Below are 19,759 nucleotides of genomic sequence, written 5' to 3'. Positions count from 1 at the left end.
CTACAGAAGAAGTAGAGACTCAATGTACACCTACAGCACCACAGCCTCCATTGGAAGCATCAGAAGAGTTGCCATAGCCTCCGCTTGCATTTAAGGAAGAGGATACTAAGTCTACTTCGAAAGCACTACATACTACAGAAGAAGTAGAGACTGAGTGTACATCTAGAGCACTACAGCCTCCATTGGAAGCATCAGAAGAGTTGCCATAGTCTCCACTAGAAGCATCAGAAGAGTTGTGATGCATGTATGATGTTGTGTTTGTAGTTTTTGTTGATTATTCACCAATTTGTGACTTATTACTTAAGTGGCATTTACTGATGATATTTATATAATTATTTCATGCACACAATTTTATGATATGAATGTGTGATGATGTGATTATTTGGAAATAAATCCTTGTGTGATGAGAATTTTGATATGAATATGTGATGATGTAATATTTGTAATATATTTCACTCGCAAGTATCAATTCCCAATGCTCCACCCACTTAAAGTACAGAATTCTCAATGCTCTGCAAAATTTTATTCAGTTGGATAGTCTCCACTCACTTAAAGAAGAGCATTTCCAATGCTTCTCTCACTTTATTCCAACCCTTATCCTTATCACAGCGAACACATCGTGCCTTAGTGCACTTGTATTCTTCCATCCTAGTCCTTCCACAAATGCTCTCTTATTTCTTACATCCTAGTCCTTCTGATTAACTTGTATTTGTCTTTCACTTTACATCTTCCCTCACTTTCTATCCCTTCAAGACACTCTCTTATTTCTTACATCCTAGTCCTTCTAATTAACTTGTATTTGTCTTTCACTTTACGTCTTTCCTCACTTTCTATCTCTCTCTCTCTCTCTCACTTGTAATATATTTCACTTGCAAGTATCAATTCCCAATGCTCCACTCAATCAAAGTACATCATTCCTAATGCAAAATTTTATTCAGTTGGACAATCTCCACTCACTTAAAGTAGAGCATTATCAATGCTTCTCTCACTTTATTTCAACCCTTATCCTTATCATAGTAAACACATCGTGCCTTAGTGCACTTGTATTCTTCCATCCTAGTCCTTCCACAAACACTCTCTTATTTCTTACATCATAGTCCTTCTCAATAACTTGTATTCTTCTATCCTAGTCCTTCCACAAACACTCTCTTCTTTCATCCATCCTAGTAACTTGTATTCTTCTATCCTAGTTCTTCCACAAACACTCTCTTCTTTCATCCATCCTAATGCTTCTCATTAACTTGTATTCTTCCATCCTAGTCCCTCCACAAACACTCTCTTCTTTCTTCCATCATAGTCCATCTCCATTTCTTTATCATCTCCCCACCCATGGATGTCCTTGGCATTGTCGAAGACGTGGAGTTCGGAATTAACAGTCTCAAAGAATGGATTGCTGACCAAGGAGCACAGAGAGAGGCCAGAATTTAACAAGATTCTCCTTTGACACACATGGAGAGAGAGGAATTTGATGCACAAAGGCACGCAGAGAGGGAGGAGACTCTCAAGATAGTAGAGAGTGAAAGACTTTTAAGACTTATGATAAAAGCACGACAAGATCTCTTAGACTTCTTAAGTAACCTTTGTTATCGCAGCTCTCGTCATGGGCGATTTGATGCAGATGCTGAGAGAACAATAAGAGCCTCACAGAGAAATTATAAAGAAACAATTTGTGATTGCTTAAATTTCTTCTTTGCATGTAATTATGTTGTCTTAATAACATCTCACCTCATTTTTTCTAATTTGATTTATTTAAATCTTCCTTTTTGACTCAATGTTTTGTTTTATAAGAGCCTCTTTTTTTTAAATGTTTTATCCAAAATTATCTCACAAAATGAATTTGGACAGTGCACAAGTCCAAAATTAATGAAATAGGTGTTTATATCACACTGTGGGTGAAAGTCCATTGTCAAGGCACATCTCGCTTCATGGTTCCACGAGTTACACGGCCCTCCAACTCCATGGACTCATAGATGCAGTCCACACTCACAAAGACACTATCTTTTCATTCATTATTTTGTACTTGTAGTACTATTCATTTACTCCCCCCCCTTTTTTCTATATTTTTATATATAAAATTTCCTCTTTTCTATATGTTAGTATCTAAAGTTCCCCCTCCCCCCCCTCTTTTTTCTATATATTTTAGTTCCTTTTTCCCCTCTTCTCAATAGTCCCCCCTTCTATATATTTACATCTAATTCCCCCATTCTCAATATTAGTATCTAAGTTCCCCCTTTCTATATATTTAATTTCCCCCCCCTCTCAAATATTTATATCAAAAAACCCCCCCTCCATCTCCCCCTCTCTATATACACTTTTCTTTTCCTCCCTCTCCCCCCCCTTTTCAGCCTGCCACCTGTACATGTGGAAGCCTAAGTGAAGACGATTTATTTTTCAAAAGTGAATTCCTTTTTGTATTTCATTGGATTAAATTATGCTTGTAGGACATGTGTCGGCCATGGTGTGGTTCCTCTTCTTCAGTTTCGCATTCCGCCACCTTGCACTCGGATTGCATGCGACTGGCACAATCCTCCACGTGTTGCATTCTGATTCCTTCACCTGCAGTGACCTCCCTCACCATCTTCATCATTTGCACCAGTTTTGACATGGACGGTCGTAGCTTCGGTGATTTTGTAACGCACTGTTGTGGCATGCATGACAAATTCATAGTCAGCTCTCCCTATTGTTTGATTCACTGATTACATTGAATCATCATCTGTTATTTTCATTCACTTGAATAGAAGTTATCGATGCTTCCTTCGATTCACCTCTCCTCGTGCCATCATATTGCTTTTCTATGGTACTGCAGGCTGTCACCCATTGTAATTCTATGGTACTACACGACCACAATCCTTCTAACTTTATGGCCAATCTATGCCACAAGTATTTCTCTCTTTGTAATTTATTTGTTCTTGCCTCATTTGTAATGATGGCGATCATATCTTGTGCACAGGGTCGCATGTTCTCTAGACGTTTGGCTTTTGTTTTCTAGTTTTACTAGGCCGCATGGAATGCAGGACCTTCTTGAGCATGGTCCCTTAATTACTCTTAAATGATTGCCAATAATCGGTGCTCGGTGTGGCTACCTTACATTTATTGATACTGATTCGCAATCTTCCATATGTTACTTTGTCATCTTGCTTGGAACTCAAGTGAATTTGGATTCTTGAAGGCCTGCCTTCTTTCTGCTACTTTTCCTCCTAGCAGATTTGGATAGTTGTTCTCCATGCATTGCTTGGTTGCCTAGGAGGCTGAGAGAGAAGATTGTTAATTTGCTTTCGTGTTTGACGTGTCTACCTTCTACTTTTCAAATGCCTCAAAGATTGTTCAGATAAGGCAGCAGTGGAAAACATCCAGACAGAGTCACAGTGATTGGATATGTACTAATGTCAATTGGGTACGTAGATGTAACGGTGACGTATTCAAGGATGGATGGATCCCACACTGTTCCACTTGCTTCCCATGGTTCACATATGCTTTTCGTGTACGGAAGACAGAATGTAGGGAATTCTTTGAGGTGTTGTTGATGCCTAGTCTTGTGATGTTGTCACCTCTTCCTCATGATTCCTACCTTGTTATTTGCTAGGGTGTTGTTCTTTCCTACTACACTACTGAGTTTTTAGAGGAGGATCTCTGCATTTTTCATTAGTGCCTCCTTCCCTTTGCTGCCAGTTCAGTGATCAATCTAGGGAATGCTTTGAGGTGCTGTTGATGCCTAATCATGATGCTGTCACCTCCATCTTAAACATAATTAGTCTCTTTCTACTTTGTTTACAAGAGTTGATATGCAAATGTGTAATGTAGAACCATCGTCGTTCAACCATAATGAATAATATAATTTAATGGCTTTCGCAACATCGAAGTTGTGCCTATTTTCTATCGAATTGTTCAACTTTCATGAAGCTTACAACCTTTTTAAAGTTTACTTGCTTGAATTCTTGGCTTCACAAACACTTTTGTTATTTTCTCTAGCCTTTATCATGGCAGATCAAATTCAGGATGATGATCTTGATGAACATAATTCAATATATTGCTCTGCAACAAAAGTAGTCTTAAAAGTAGTGTTAAACACTAGATCATGTTTGTGTTGTTTGCATCTATTTGATGAAGCTTGATGTTTGTGGGCAGTTGTATTGTGCACTGGATACGTAGGGCCTTTTACATGTCTTGTCAATGGTCCTTGACTTTAGGTATACACTTCGATTTCGGCCCCGCACCAACTGATAAAATTGGAACTCTCTAAGCCCTCACCTCAGCTTATATGCAAGCACTTCGAGAGTGAGTCATTACCCATGATTTTGCAGGAGGTTTTGTTCGGCGTCGATTTGTTTATTGCATACATGCAGGTTCTCAACACATCCAATTTGTTGGACCCTTCTATAATCCTCTAGACAGCATGGGCCATGAAGGACCAAGTACGTGACATTCAGCAAGAAAAGGTATGGGTTCTCGTTTGTGCCAGAAAAAGAAACAAGGCCGTATCATGATCCGATTACCAAAATGGGATTCCTCGCCTCACATAGGAGGTCACATATAAAAAGAGCACTCTTTGCATCGTTCGTGCATCCAAAATTTTGATCATTCTCTCTTATGTCCGTCTGTTAGAGACCCATTTCTTTTGTGAAGAGGTGCTTGAGAATATGTGCGATCTGGTCCTATGACAATAGGTGGAGTAGAGCTATTGCTAGCTGGACCATCCAATGGTCTAGGCATAAAACCATCGGCATACTCCCATTTGTCTTGAAGTACTAGAATGGTCTCCATTTGGTATTTCCATGTGCCATAATTGGAGTTTTCTAGCCTAGCAGATGCCTCCAGATTAAGGTTGCTAGTTGTAGACATGGTGCAAGAAATGTACTCAAAGTGTTGTGAAAATCACTGTCTAAATCAACTGCTAAACACTGACTGTAGCAAGTGAAATCTGAAATGTCGGTGAAGGTAGAACTGCAATATATATAATCTGATGTGAAGTACAAGGCTTGTGGCAAATGATGCCAGGAATAGCCAAGAGGCTTTACAAGGCTGAAATGATGTGCACTATGACGTGAAATAGCCGAATAGGCTTTACAATGATGGCATGTGTGTGTGAAATCAAATAATATGCTATCTGCCCATTGAACAATCGGCAATGCCTTTGAACACTTTGAAGTCTGCTCACTGAACTGATGAACGTCAAGTTTTAGGTAATGTGATGATGTGAAACCGTATGTGAGTGTGTGGATTGGTCACTTCGCGAGTAGGAACTAGTCAGGAATTTCGGGCATGGCTTAGATTGGCACCTTGGGGAGATTCAAAGCATCCCCTCTATGGAGATCTGGTCTGGTCTACTCTAATCTAGATCTATAGCAACCATCGATCGATCAAAGAACACCAAATAATTTCTTTTCTTTTGTTCTTTTAAGTGCTGGGTTAGATGTGTCAATGTAGAGGCTGATGTACTTGTAGGAAGTGGATTTGTTGGTGAGGCCCAAAAGTGAGTGATACTTGCATCAAAATGTATGCATGATGTGACGAGTGCATAGAGCATAAAAAATGGATCGATTTTTCTTTTTGCAACACCCTCAAATTCTTTCTGGATCAAGAGATACGACTTGGTCTAGGTGGAGGGGCAAAAGGAGTGCAAATGTGCTCAATGATGATGTGGCAGTCAGGGGTTCACATGCAGTGATTGTGCTTGTGGAGCCCTATGCTGAGGTGGCAGAAGTGTTCACATGAACTACCTGTGGAGCAATGTGTATGCCTGTGGCAGGGGTCAATGCTGACTGTGCGGCACTGGCTGATCGAACCCAGGGTCAAGTTTGACCTAACCATGGTCTAGTTGACTAACCTAGGGTCTGGTGATGTCAATAATGGGGTCAGAGTGCCCCATGGCACTGATGAGGTGATAGCTGACGTGGACCTTATGATGTGGCATGGCAGACTATGCTAATGTGGCACCTATGACTGGACTGCTGATGTGGTAGGCAACCACCACATGCCAGATAAGTGATGATGTGGCACCTGGTTGCCAGGTGCTGACATGGCCAGATAAGATGCCACGTGGTAGTTTGGTGACCAAGCCTAGTGCCTTGACCTTGAGGATGACCTTAAGATAAGGGGTGACCAGGGTGTGCCATGTGTCAGCTCATGGGCTGCCGAAATCTCTTAAAGATTTGCCGAAATCTTCGAAGATTCTGTTGGGTGCTTGGGCTATCTAAGGTGCTAGCTAGGGAGCTGTCAGTGGCGACGTCTTTAGCTCTAGTCGCATCAAGGGCCTATTGTAGGAAGCTTGGAGAAAGGCTAGGCTAAAGGTTGGACCCTAGTTTTTGTCGTTCATCTATTGCATGGTCGTTGGAGCGGAGGTTGTTGAAGCTTTCGGGAATCTTGCTACGCCCTTGTTTGAGTTAGCTTGGGAGGCAAATACAAAATAGTAGAGAGCTAGGTAGCTATCATCAGAGCATCATCAGACGGGCTCGACAAAGTGTTGGACGGTTGGTTGGAGTTCGCATTGCAGAGTTTGCGCTGGCTGGAGAGGCCACGGGAGCTCGATCTTCTTTGGCTTCACGGCTGGTTGAGGGAAGGTGTTGCTTGGTTGCTGAAGGTCAGCTTGGCAAAGTGCATAGCAAAGATAGGAGAAGACGCTTGTTGGTGCTACTGTGAGGACGACTCATTGAAGCTTTTATTGCATGCCTAGCAATGAGGCTCCAACAAACGAGGCTTCAAAGGAGTTGCATAGGAGTTCCAGTAGGAGTCGCAGTAGAAGTTGTAGCAGACATTGGCTTGGGTCAGTGAGGTTGCTGGAGTAGCCAGCACAGTTGCTAGGACATAGAGGTTGTTGAAGCTTGGAGTTTTGGCTTGGAGTCTCTCTCACATGGATCAAAGAAAAGAACTACCTCTATCTCTCAAACAGAGTACGATAGAAGAAGAACAATACTCAGAAATGAATCCTTTCTTTCTATCAAATGAACCTCTATTTCTCTCTCACAGGAATGAATATCTAAGCTCTCTCTCTCTCTTTTTCTTGAAGAAGAAGAAGAATAGACAGAAAATCTCTATTTCTCTCTCAAACCAATGAATCGAAAGAACTCTCTCTCACATAGAAAGAATAGTGGACGAAAACTTTCTCTCTTAATCAAATGGATGGAAATCTCTTTCATCAATGGAATGAAAGGATGGAAACACTCTCTCACACTCTCAAGGATTGCAATGCCTCAGCAGAAGGCAAGTGAGCTCTGATACCATGACAAAATATGAAGAGGGGAGAGTGGAGATGAGGAGAGAGGGCACAGCTAGAGAGCACACCACAAATGACTAACTGTACACTAGATTTAGTTGAAAATGTAGAATATATAGAAACCCATTTAGGGATAGGGTTAGGACATCTAACCCTTTCCTTTATAGCACTCTATTGGGTTAGTGCTATGCACATATGATCACATAATGGTGCTATGCACACATGTCACATCATGTTGAGCATGAACTGTCAACAACCCGTTCATATTGACAACTATTGTAGGCCATCGTTGGGTTAGGGACTCCTCTATATTATAATAAATATGTAAGCGTAGCACATGGGCTCAATAGTAGGAAATTTTTAATTCCCTTTTTACACATTTTTCACATACAAAAGGATACCATATAATGGGGATATATTCATAGATTGAATAGAGAACGGATGTGTTTAGATATTTCATGATAAATTTATAGATAAGGCGTTTTACAAATAGGCCTTGAACGCTGATAATATATAGGTTTTTTGCATAGTGACCCTGATCCTATGGGGAATAGCTGCCAAAATGTCTATAGTTTCTTGAAGATGATAGGCTTCTCATTATATACTTGTAATCAAACTCATGACATGGATCTTGGCAGAGCTGGCCTACTAGCTAACTTTGTACTTCCTAAAAGAAGGAACTATTCTCTTTGAAACATTCAGACAGTGCGTAGCTCCATATGTATACATAAAAAAAGTCATTAGCAAATATGATGAATTGTGCATCCTTTTGTCTCTGTCCTCTCCATTTTCTTTTACATATTTAAAGTAACTTATGTCCTCTAGCATCTCCTAGAATTCTAGGTTAGCATATGTAACCCATTCATATCGACAACTATTGTAGGCCATCGTTGGGTTAGGGACTCCTCTATAATTAGATTAGTTCAAGAGGCACTACATCTGCCTTTCCCTTTGGTATTGGTTTGGATGAGGCATCTATCATGCATTTGCATTTTCCTCTATCTTTTCCTTCGGCACTGGTTCAACATCCTTAGGTAATGTCTCCCCTTCCCTTTATATGTATGACTTCATCGTCATGTAGGACACGAGAAGGAAAAAGGTGGTGGGGTTTGTGAGTGAGGAAAAAAACAATGCTCGAGGGATCAGAGGACATTAATCTTGTTTGACCCACTGGAAGAATCTTTGGAAGCATCAAAGTCATCTTGTCTTTTCGTTTTGCATCCTTAGGCAATGGTTTAGCATCTGTCTTTCCATTTGCATCCTTAGGCAATGGCTTTGCATCTCTTTTCTCCTTTGCATTCTTAGGCAATGGCTCAATATTTGTCTTTGCATCCTCAAGCAATGGCTCATCATTTTCCATTTCCTTTGGATCTTCTATTGCATTAGGCATTGGCTTTGCATTGCATCATCATTGACATTTGCATTTCGGACTCAATCTATTGCATTAAAAGAAAAATGTGCTGCTAAGCATATAGCCAAAGTGTGTACTCAACATAATAGGCTAATTTTACATACATATGATAGTAAATACTAGCAAAAAAGTATTTGGAGCAACAAAGAGGCTAAACTTGTATTTCCAAATAATAAAGAGACCATTGTGTTACAATATAGCATGATCACCAATTCACACACACACACACACACACACACGCACACACACACACACACACACACACACATATCATTATATGCTTTTGTTTTTATTTTTGTGCACATCTTGTGCTACATCTTTGCAACCCCTTCTTTCCTTTGGAAGCACAAGAGATGTTAGAGGAACTTCATCCTCATTATTTATTATCACATCCATCATTGTCTTTAATACCATTGATAGCATCTATGGATGTCAGGACTCCTAGGTCATTTCTAAGATATATGCTTTGGTGAGACATATTTGGCACCTTCATCTTCATTTTCTTTCTTTGACAATGTCCCCTTGGATTACTTATGAGAGATTTTATGAATCATCTTCTTTGGTGAGGCCATAGAGCGTACTCTATATCCCCTCTTTTGAGCATATTCAATATAAAATACCCTTCACCTTCACATGTGCGGGCCTTGAAAAATCTTCCATATCACCCCATTTCATATCATCCCTAGTTCCTCTATGCATTGGAGCATCAATATTTAGGAAATTGACATTTTCCTTATTAGGTACATTTTCCTTATTAGGTAGAGAGCAAAACAAACAATGGCACATCAACATAGTTGTTTCATATACATGGGTCATCTCCCTATCAAGCATTGTCACCTATACCATTTCGGATATTTGCACTTGATTTTTTTTTTTGAAAGAGGCTATTCAATTCACCATCAGGAAACATTTGCAAGCTGCTCATTTGAAACTGAGCATCTCGGGTGAAAAATGTAAGAAACAAATCTGGATAATTTTACAAATCAAGATATAAATAGCACCTTTTTTGGTATAAAAAACCTGAGCATCTTCAATACCCTTAAAGAAATGGTCAACATGCATTCGCTCTATATGCATTTCCCTTTTACCAAACAAACGTTCACAAAGCACAAAAAGTGGCACACATGGTGGATAGGGGAGGGAGAAGACCTCCAAACATGAACGATCAAACATGATATTGTGGTATAGGATTCAATTGATATTTTGTCATGTATCAATTGGTCTTATAGGATGTGGACACATTGTGACTTGAAGGCTACTCTCATCCAACTCCTTTTATTGCATGTAGCAGTGCAAGTGTTGCAAAACTCCTTCTTGTACATCTCTTGCTACTAGTTAACTCCTTCCTAAAAGAACACACAATAGAAAGCATGTATATATGCACATGAGAACTACTTCAAAGCACAATAGAGAGCACAAGGAAGCACATTAACAACAAGACTACTTTAAAGCACAACAGAAAGCACATTTAAGGACATGAGGATTGCTTCAAAGCACCTAAAACATGAGGACACAAACCAATTAGTCAAGATAGAAATCAGCAAACTAGTTATGACAAAGAAAAGGGCACACAAGAGTCCTTTCAAAGACGCTAAGACTTCCAAAGGGCTAGGGGACGATACAAGGAACCACATGTTGCACAAGAAATCACAAGTGGACTACTTCAAAGCACAACATAAAACACATATAAGCACATGAGAATTGCTTCAAAGCACAATAGAATGCACATATTAGCGGGATATAAGCACATGAAGATTGTTTGAAAGCATATAAGAACAAACATAAAATCACATGTTGTACAAGAAAGCATATGATTGTATGAGAAAGAACATGAGTACTTATACAAAGCACAATAGAGAGCACAAGGAAGAAAGCATACTAGAACTCCTTCAAAGCACATGAGGACTGCTTTACAGCACAACATAAAATCACATATAAGCACATGAGGATTGCTTTAAGACACAATAGAAAGCATTAAAAAGCACATGAGTATTGATTCGAATCATAATAGTTCTTCAAAGCATACTAGAAAGCACATAAGCACATGTTGTACAAGAAATCACATGAGGACAGTTTGAAAGCATAATAGAAGATCATATAAGCACAATAGAACTACTTCAAACACAATACCGAGCACAAGGAAGCACATGCTACACAAGAAGCACATTAGGACTGCCTTAAAGCACATAAAAGCACATCAGGACTACCTCAAAGCACATATAAGCACATAGGGACTACTTTAAAGCACAACATAAAAGCATTATAAGAACATATATACACATGAGGTTTGCTTTAAAGCACAACATAAGAGTACATATAGCTACATGAAGACTGGTTTAAAGCACAATATAAAATTACATGTAAGCACATGAGGACTACTATAAAGTACAATGTAAAAGTATAGGAAAGCGCATATAAGCACATGAGAACTATTAGCTCAAAGTACAAAAAATGCACATGAAAGCACTTGCTGTACAAGAAAATAAATGATTGTACAAGAAAGCATATTGAAAGCAGAACAAAAAGCATATAAAAACACTATAGAACTGCTTCAAAGTAGCTATTCAAGAAAGCACATTTGGGCTGCTTCAAACCACACAATAAATCACATATAACCACATGAGGATTGCTTTAAAGCACAATATAAGCAAATGAGGATTTCTTTAAAGCACAATATAAGCACATGAGGCCTACTTTAAAGCATGATATAAAGCATATTAAAGCAATATAAAGAAATTTTTGAAAGCACATACCTTTTGTTTGCTGAGATTTTTCTTGAGAGATTCTAGATCTGTTTGAGAGGACATTGTATTAACTTTAAAATAATAGCTCATCACAAGCTATTGTACCTAACTTCTTTACTTCTAGGAGGGCTACTTGAATCTCTGAAGCATCTGATGCTTTGGAAGAGAGACCCTTAGCATAGTGGAATCCAAAGAGCATTCCTCTAAGGAATTCCTTTGCTTTAAGGAGCAAGTTTCTTCTTACTTCCATTCAGTTTTGTGCTATTCCAATAATATTCTTTGCACTGTTCACTCTTTCCAATACCAGTATTTTCAAACCAATCCTTCTAGTAGAAGTTGGATAGATGAGATTTGTTTATTTGTAGGTGTTAATGAAGACACTTGCATGGAAGGTGTTGGCTTCATTTTGCAATCCTCCCATGATAGACCACTTTTGACTCCATCTCTTTCTTCTCCCACTTGGCAAGCTTGGACTCCAAATCACCATGCTACTTTGTAAATTCCAATGATAGCCTACTCTGCAAAATGTGCCCTATTGAGTTTGACTTGGCAAGTTTCATACTTCCCAATTGAGTTTGACATTGCAAATTCTAATGATAGCCTACTCTACAAAACGCACACACACACACATGGATAGATTGGGTGTAGTTTAAGTCCTAATATTTCTTAACTTTTTGAAAATAGATCATCAAAAAGTGTATAAAAGGAGGAAGGATATGACAAAGAAAGAGAAGGAAGAAAGCTTGCATAGAGGAGCCAAGCTACAACTCAATCTCCCCAAATCATGTAAATACAACCACATCATAAATGAGAGAGGCCATTACATGACAAAAGGTTGAGATATGTCCAATGTCTCTCTCCAATGTTCCTCCACACAAGTGGGCTCCAACATAAATGCAAGGATATCTTCCTATGTGCCTAACTCCACCAATCAACTCTATTGCTAACTGTGGGTGGCATCTCACCACAATCAAGGAGTTGTTTGGATGGATCAAAATCCACAAACCCACAACGTAGTGAGATCTACTAGACAAGGAATATACCATTTTAGGACAAATTGCTAGTGCTAGGCCCGTGTCGGGAACCCATAGTGAAAGTGATAAAAATGGGATGAGAAGGTACAATGTCCAAGTATATGTCAATGAAGAGCCACAGAATGTACCATAATTGGCACAACATCCCAAATACCATGATGAAGGGGCCTGATTATCATTAACAACCCATGGGTGCTCTGGAAGAAACTTTTGCTCCATCCTCCTAATGCACTTAAAAGCACTAGGAGGGCCTTCACTGCTCCATTTTCCCAATGCATCTGAAAGCACTAGAGAGCCTTCACTGCTCCATCGTCCCAATGTGTCTAGGAAGGGCTTCAAAAACATATATGCTCCTGGCTCGAAACATATGCTTTGAAGCATGAAGAGTGACATTAGCCATTCTAAGCCAGACTTGTGTAGCATCGCGACCATCTATGAAGCCATGGGACCCATGTGATGTTGGGCAGGGTACATCCAAGAATTCTTATTGGCTTTCCAACCAAGTTTCTAGTTTTCTTGTGCACTCTCAATTGCCATCATATCTGTCCCATCATGATTAGTCTCATCATTATCAAGGGCAATATTGACTATATCTTGAAAATTGCAAGCCCTTCCCGATTCCATAATGTAGACCCTTCCAAAGTCCAATTTGCATTACATTAGATATGCATTTCCACACGCCATTGGGTATACAAGTAGCTCTATACCATGTCACTAGGATTTACTAGCAGCTCCAAATGAATAGAAAAATGTGTGCATCATCCCACACTCGAAAGAAACATTCATGGATTTACAGGAGCTCCAAACCATTTATTTATCTTTCTATTTTTTTAATATACCATTAAGGCAAAAAGAAGGTATTCAATAGGGCCCATGGCCCTACCGGATTTTGAACCATTTGTAATTACTTAGAGCCATCCTTTAGTAGAATTTTGATACTCTAAAGCACTTAATTGCAATGTGTAGGAACCGTTGACGCACCACATCAATGTAGAGGGATGAGTTGAGGAAGCCATAGAAAAGACCTATGCTTGAGATGTTGTGTGTAAGTTCAGAACATCTATGTCACTATGCCTCATAGAAACTGAGCATTAGTGGCCCCTCCAATGAGAACCATAGCTGATGCCCAAAATTAAGCTTCCCAATCAAATCCATTGTGAACAAGAAACGACCTTCAGCCATGGTTCCTTGTGAAGCAACTACTGCCAAGGTCATGAAAACGCATAGTCTCTGGCTATAATTTTGGAGGCGTATCTTCCAATTGGGTGACCCAGGAAGTCTCGAGTTGGGGGGGGTGTTTATATATATAAACCCTATATATCATGTGCATTTAATGATCATTTGTAAAATCCCTCATCTGTGAATGTTTCATTAATAAAATGTACCCTTTTCCTATTCAATTTGTAAATTTTTTTCCAACATCCTTTTTACAAAACTCCTATGTAACTGAAAATTTGAATTAAAAAATAAATAAATATGTCCTTATGTTGAACTCACATGATAGTCACATATATTATAGAGTGACCCCCCCCCCCCCCCGAGAAGGAAAATCTTTGAGAACAATACTCAAATTAGAATAAGTTGTTTACTTTTAGTCCCATTTTTGATCCACACTCGAGAACCCATAATAGCAACCAAAAATGGGCTTGACACAATGTAAAGTATTCCCTATAGAGCTAAGGGTGCATAAGGTCGGGATGATCAAGAATTTTCCTAGGAATTTCATCAAGCGGCCAAGATAACACTATCTCCATAGATGAACTAAAAAGGAAGAGTCAGCACCAGTGTTATCCTCTGACATCTTGGATTTGAAAATCATCGAGAATTGACAGTAACGATGCCAAAAGTGCCAAAGTGTTAACGGAAGAGGCTTCCCTTAACAAAATGTATCAAAGAAGGAAGGCAAGGACAGAGAGAGAAGGAAAAAGCTTGCACAGCATCATAACCAGGAGAGGAGCCAAGCTACAACTAAATCCCCCCAGTAAATAGAACCAAACCAAAAATGAGAGAGACCATTACATGATATAGTAGAGACTTGTCCAACATCTCTCTCCAACATTCCTCCACACAAGTGGTCTTCTCCATAAATGCAAGGATACCCTTCCTATGTGCCTAGCTCTGATGATTAACTCTATGCCTACCTATAGATGGCATCTAACCATGATCAAGGAGCTATTGGAAGGTCAAACGGCTAGACAAAATCGGACCTATCAGGTTGGTCGAACCTACAATAGATATAACCATCAAAATGGTCTTGGATTTCCTATAACATCAATAGAAACATCAAAGCATGTGTCAATAATACATCTATCGACATTTATATCAACTTTTAGAAGGAAAGTTTTATTGATGCTTCCTTAGTGACATTTATGCCGATGTTTATACTCTTTTACAAAAAACATTCCTTTATAGTTTTTATAAAACTGCAAATGATGCACATTATTATAGTGAAACATGAGCTTTTGAGAATTTAACATGTTTATATTAGTTGTGATATGGTTCAAAGTTGTCATGTATAGGTTAGCTTAAGCAACTATGAGAAAAGACTCAAACTGTTCTTTCCTCAACTCAACCGAAATTTGGGGTAACCTTATGGACACATTTGTGCTATCTCATCATTGTAAATAAGTGCGTGTAATGTTGTATTATTCTTATCGCATAGCTTAGACCATAGATTTTGAGATTGTTGATGCACCTATTAACATAAGTAGTTCTTATTTTATTTTTCAATTAGATGGCTTGGAAGCAAAATGGTAGAAGCAACATGTCTTTGAAGATAAGGGCATTGGGAGAGAGATACAAAGTGTCATAGTAGATGACATGGAAGTAAGCAATTCTCATGTTTTACACCTAAACATCCATAAGATATTAGCAATATTTTAAGCTCTTCAATGTGGAGGATCTATATTTGATGCGGAGGACATTGAAGACTTGTCATATGATAAACATGATGGCGTCAATGTGTTATGAGAGGATCATGTAAAAGATTCATCTAATGGTTCACATAACTATTTACGAGTAAAAATCTTATTATATGTTATACTCATCTTTCAAGACCTTTTGCATTCTTGGATATGTTATGGTTTAAATCTGGCTTCTTGTATGCGAGATGTTTTACACACAATGTCCATGTATCACAATATATCATATTAACATAAGACATAGAAAAGTTTATATATCTATAAGAGGGTTTAACTTAGAATGTGTATTATCAATGTTGTTTTCAATGCTTACATCAACAATTCTTTCCTGCCTCTTATTTTATGCTTATATCAATGGCTATTAATTTTTTTAAAAGCATCAAAAGTAGGTATTGAAAGAGTATTGACTAGTGCTAGTGGCATAAGATGTAGCCAAGCTTATGTGAAGGATGAATTTGAGAATTCTTCAAAGGTTTAAATCAAATAAATTTTCATCTTGATTATTCCCATCCCACATAAAATTGCTACTATAGTAGTGGTTTATATTGTATTCAATACCCACAATAAACATACAGTGGTGTTTTATATTGTATTCAATACCCACAATAAACATACAATTTCCCCCCCTAGTTTGAAAGTCTAGAACTACTTTCACGGAAATTACAAAAGCAATTGCAATAAAATGTTTACAAATTTGTCAATGTTAATAAAAATAAAAACATTGGTTCTTTCTTTATAATTCTATGATGCTTGTAATGTTCTTAAATAGCATAAAATGGGTGGTTCAACATTGATTTACAATGTATGCATAAAAGTGGTCCAACATAAAATATAATTTACAATATGGATCTTAATTTGAACTCTAAAATAGTTTTAACAGCCATGAATAACCATGAGCACTAAGTGGCATATTTTAGATATTAGTTTACAATACTCAATGAGCACATGTAAGATTTGGTTTTGGGGTAGTCAATCCTTTAGAAATTTGATCTCTTGAAATGTTTTGGAAAGCTATCATGGCACATACATAGAACTCAATAAGCACATGTGAATATCTGGTGTTTAAAATAGTGAACATGGTACTAATATTTTCACTTAGATTTGGGCCAACCAATCACCTTTAGTAGAGATTACCTGTCGGAGATTGCTTTTGTCTTAAGGGGGAATGAAGACAACCCTAAGTCATGATCTTAAACCTTTTAATTTATGAAAGTAAGATTTTGGTGCAATGATATCAACTTTTATCTTTATAAATAAGCAAAAGTGTGTTTCTTTATGTGACACTATTGAGAGTATTTTAAGGTCCATCAAATTAACATTGTAATATATAAGTCCATGTAAATATTGGGTGTCTTGACTTTGAGAAGCAATTTTGTCTATTGGGATTCTGAGCAAAGTCAAGACATAAATTTAGTATTATAATAGAATTTAATAAGTAGACATTGTTTAGCATAAGTCATATGTGTATTTTCTTTATAAGCACTACGTTAGCTACTAAAGGAGTGCTTTGGAAAGGAGCTGGAAGTCACTTAGTGTGATTTTCACATATATTTTCTTTTGCTTTTAAAAAAATTTTACTGATAGGTGATTGTTTTTTAAAGCTTTATTTTTTAAAATTAAAAGCCGAATATATTTATAAAGATGGTTAACCCGAAAAAAGGAGACCTCTACAAAAGATGACTCAATATTAAATAGACAATTCCCACAGTTCCCAAGGTCGACATTGCACACAGTAAAATTGGACACAGAGCGTCTTTAACCATTCGTCAAAGAGGCTCTCACCTCCAAAAGACACTCACTCGCTAATGTATCCTTCCTATTGAGGACTGCAGCAAGGTCCTTGAGGTTACTTTTAACCACGGCCTATAACTAGTCCTTAAAGACATTTCTATTCTTGCAATCCCATGCAGCTAGCATCATAGAGGCTTTGAGAAATGGCTATCACAAACTCAAGGTCGAGGGGAGGCCACGAGGTCCCCCATGAGGACCATAGTTAATGGTAAAATTATGCATTTTTTTAAAGAAGCGTGACTCTCTCTCTCTCTCTCTCTCTCTCTCTCTTGTCTCTCTTATTATGTCTCTTTACTTCCCTTTATCTCATGGAATTCCCCCTATAGAATGTGCATTGCTCATAAGCATTTATACTCCCTTAATTGTAAACATGGACATAACAGGATTTAAAAATATAATTTAAAGTTTTGAACATTAATTAAAAATTTATTGTGCACATTAGGCCATCCAATTTAATAATCTCTTTGTTTGGTGGGTTGCACATGGTTTGGGTTTTATGTAAGTCGATAGCAAGGTCTTTTTAAGTTTTAGCACAAGAGTCATGATAGTCATGATGAGCCTTTATATGCAGTGTATTTCTAATGCAAAGGATCAAGGCGGAAGATGTATACATTATACATTTTTTAAAAATGTGTGAGCTCAAAAAGTCATACTCATGATTCGAATTTTTTATTAGCATCACTTAGCATGAAACAGATGCGTTTCTTGTTTATGTGTGGACCTGCTTAGTTCTTAGCAATATCCCTTCAAGATTGCACTATTTTATTTATTTTTCTAGGTTAAATGTTCTTTACAAAAGAATGTTACATGTAGGCATTGATGATTTCCAATAGGCAAAGAATAAGAAATCTTCATCATGCATGCATGAATGCATGTATGAGTTATTTTAGTGGCCTTTGAGTAGCTTGATTTGGTGGGCGTAAAGCTTGAGTAGCATGAATGTCATGAGAGGTTTCAAAAGGAAGAAGGCACTAACTAAAGATCTTATGATCTAGGTTCGAGGAATCCAAAGTTAAGCTTCTTGGAGATTCAAAATAATTTCTAGGACAACGAGGAAAAGTTTCTAGGAGAATGAGAAAATGTGTAGCTTTTCGATCCAAGATCCATCACGCACAAGGATCCCGATTTAAGGTCTGAAGTATGTCCCCACGATGTTTAAGGTCTTGAATTGTAGAAGAGAAAGTTACCGAGCTCGACACAGACACGGTGGTAAATTTGATGTAGGTGTTCACCGTAAAACAAGTTGATTAAAAGCTGACGGTCCGGCCGATCCCTCAGAGTTGAAGAGACACTAAAAGATAGATACACGTATATTGGATTTATCTGCGAATGACCGGTTGATTTACAATTTGGCGAGACCCCTCTTGACAGAAAAATAACTCCCGCCTCTCAGGGATCGGCGAACGAATCAGCTGCAGCATGATGTTATGGAGCATATAGGAATTTGGAAGGAAGCCCCTGCTGTTGGAACTTGTGCGGGAAGTTCTCATCCTGATATCAGCGGAAAAGGTGTCGTCGGACGGGCTTGAAGTCTATTGGGATGCATGTCTGCAATGTTTTTGCAATCCATATGTAAAGCTAAGGTTCGCAAACGAGAAGTATGACGACTAGTATTGCTCAATATGCTCTGTAGAATTCGCGGTTGAGGTCGAATACAATAACAAAATGGTGAGCTAAGTGCCAAACAAGAGTACGGGATCTGCAACCAGTCCTTGTAGATCTCAAGGCACGAGCTCTGCGCATTTGAGGGAGGGCTTTCGACAGCGCTCTTTGCACATGGGATGCACAGAAATGGTGGACAGAGGATGGTGGTGGTACAAAGTCTCTGATTTCAACAGCAGGCGTTACCAGTCGCGACAGTAATTGCTGCAAATGCACGTTCTCGCGCATGTACAAGAAGGCTGCCGGTCGATGTGACGCCCGATTCGTGATTGGTTGGTGGTGAGAAGAAGTTTTGACGACGCCCAAAGGTGAATGGGGAAGCAAGCAAATCAGAGATCAACAAATTCACTCCAAAAGCAAAAGCCTCTCCAGGGATTGGCGTTGAAGAAAACCTGATCGCCTTTTATAAGCAAAAGAGAAGAGAGACAACGATAATTAGAAGTTACAAGATATGTCTGCTCAGTCAGACAGAAACGCTCGTTAGTGGGGTAAGCAGAGACTTAAACGTCCATTCTCAGCCGGCCGAGTTCCTGGTCCTGAGGGTGAGTTGACGGAAGACAAAGGTGATTCTCCACGAGCTTGATTCTAGTCTTGTCATGTTCGTTGCTTTCCGTAATGCCACGCTAATCCTTCTGATTCGTAACAATGCTGGGGCAACAGCATCTGCTGTGCAACCACTGCTCCCAACAATACCTGATCTCAGAGCAGAGAGAGGAGAGATGGGCAACCATAGCTAAAATGCGCATAAAGCTAAGCGTCAAACTGACTCAAACATCGCGTTTGTGGGGCATTGCCGCCATGAAAAAGCGTATCGTAAGCGGATGGAGATTGTTGAGCCTCGGAACTCTTGGCAAGATGTGTAGTGTTAGCTGTAACTCTCCGTCCTGCGAATCTCAACTGCGTGCTTTTATATTTCTACGTAATAGCTAATTACTACCACTGATATAGTATATACCACGCTACACATTTATACCTATGATTGGCAC

The sequence above is a fragment of the Dipteris shenzhenensis genome, chromosome 5, assembly GCF_047967505.1.
Source record: "Dipteris shenzhenensis isolate YYH24624 ecotype China chromosome 5, Dip_SZ_1.0, whole genome shotgun sequence".
Classification (NCBI taxonomy): Eukaryota; Viridiplantae; Streptophyta; class Polypodiopsida; order Gleicheniales; family Dipteridaceae; genus Dipteris; species Dipteris shenzhenensis.
Note: the sequence above shows the minus strand (reverse complement) of the source record.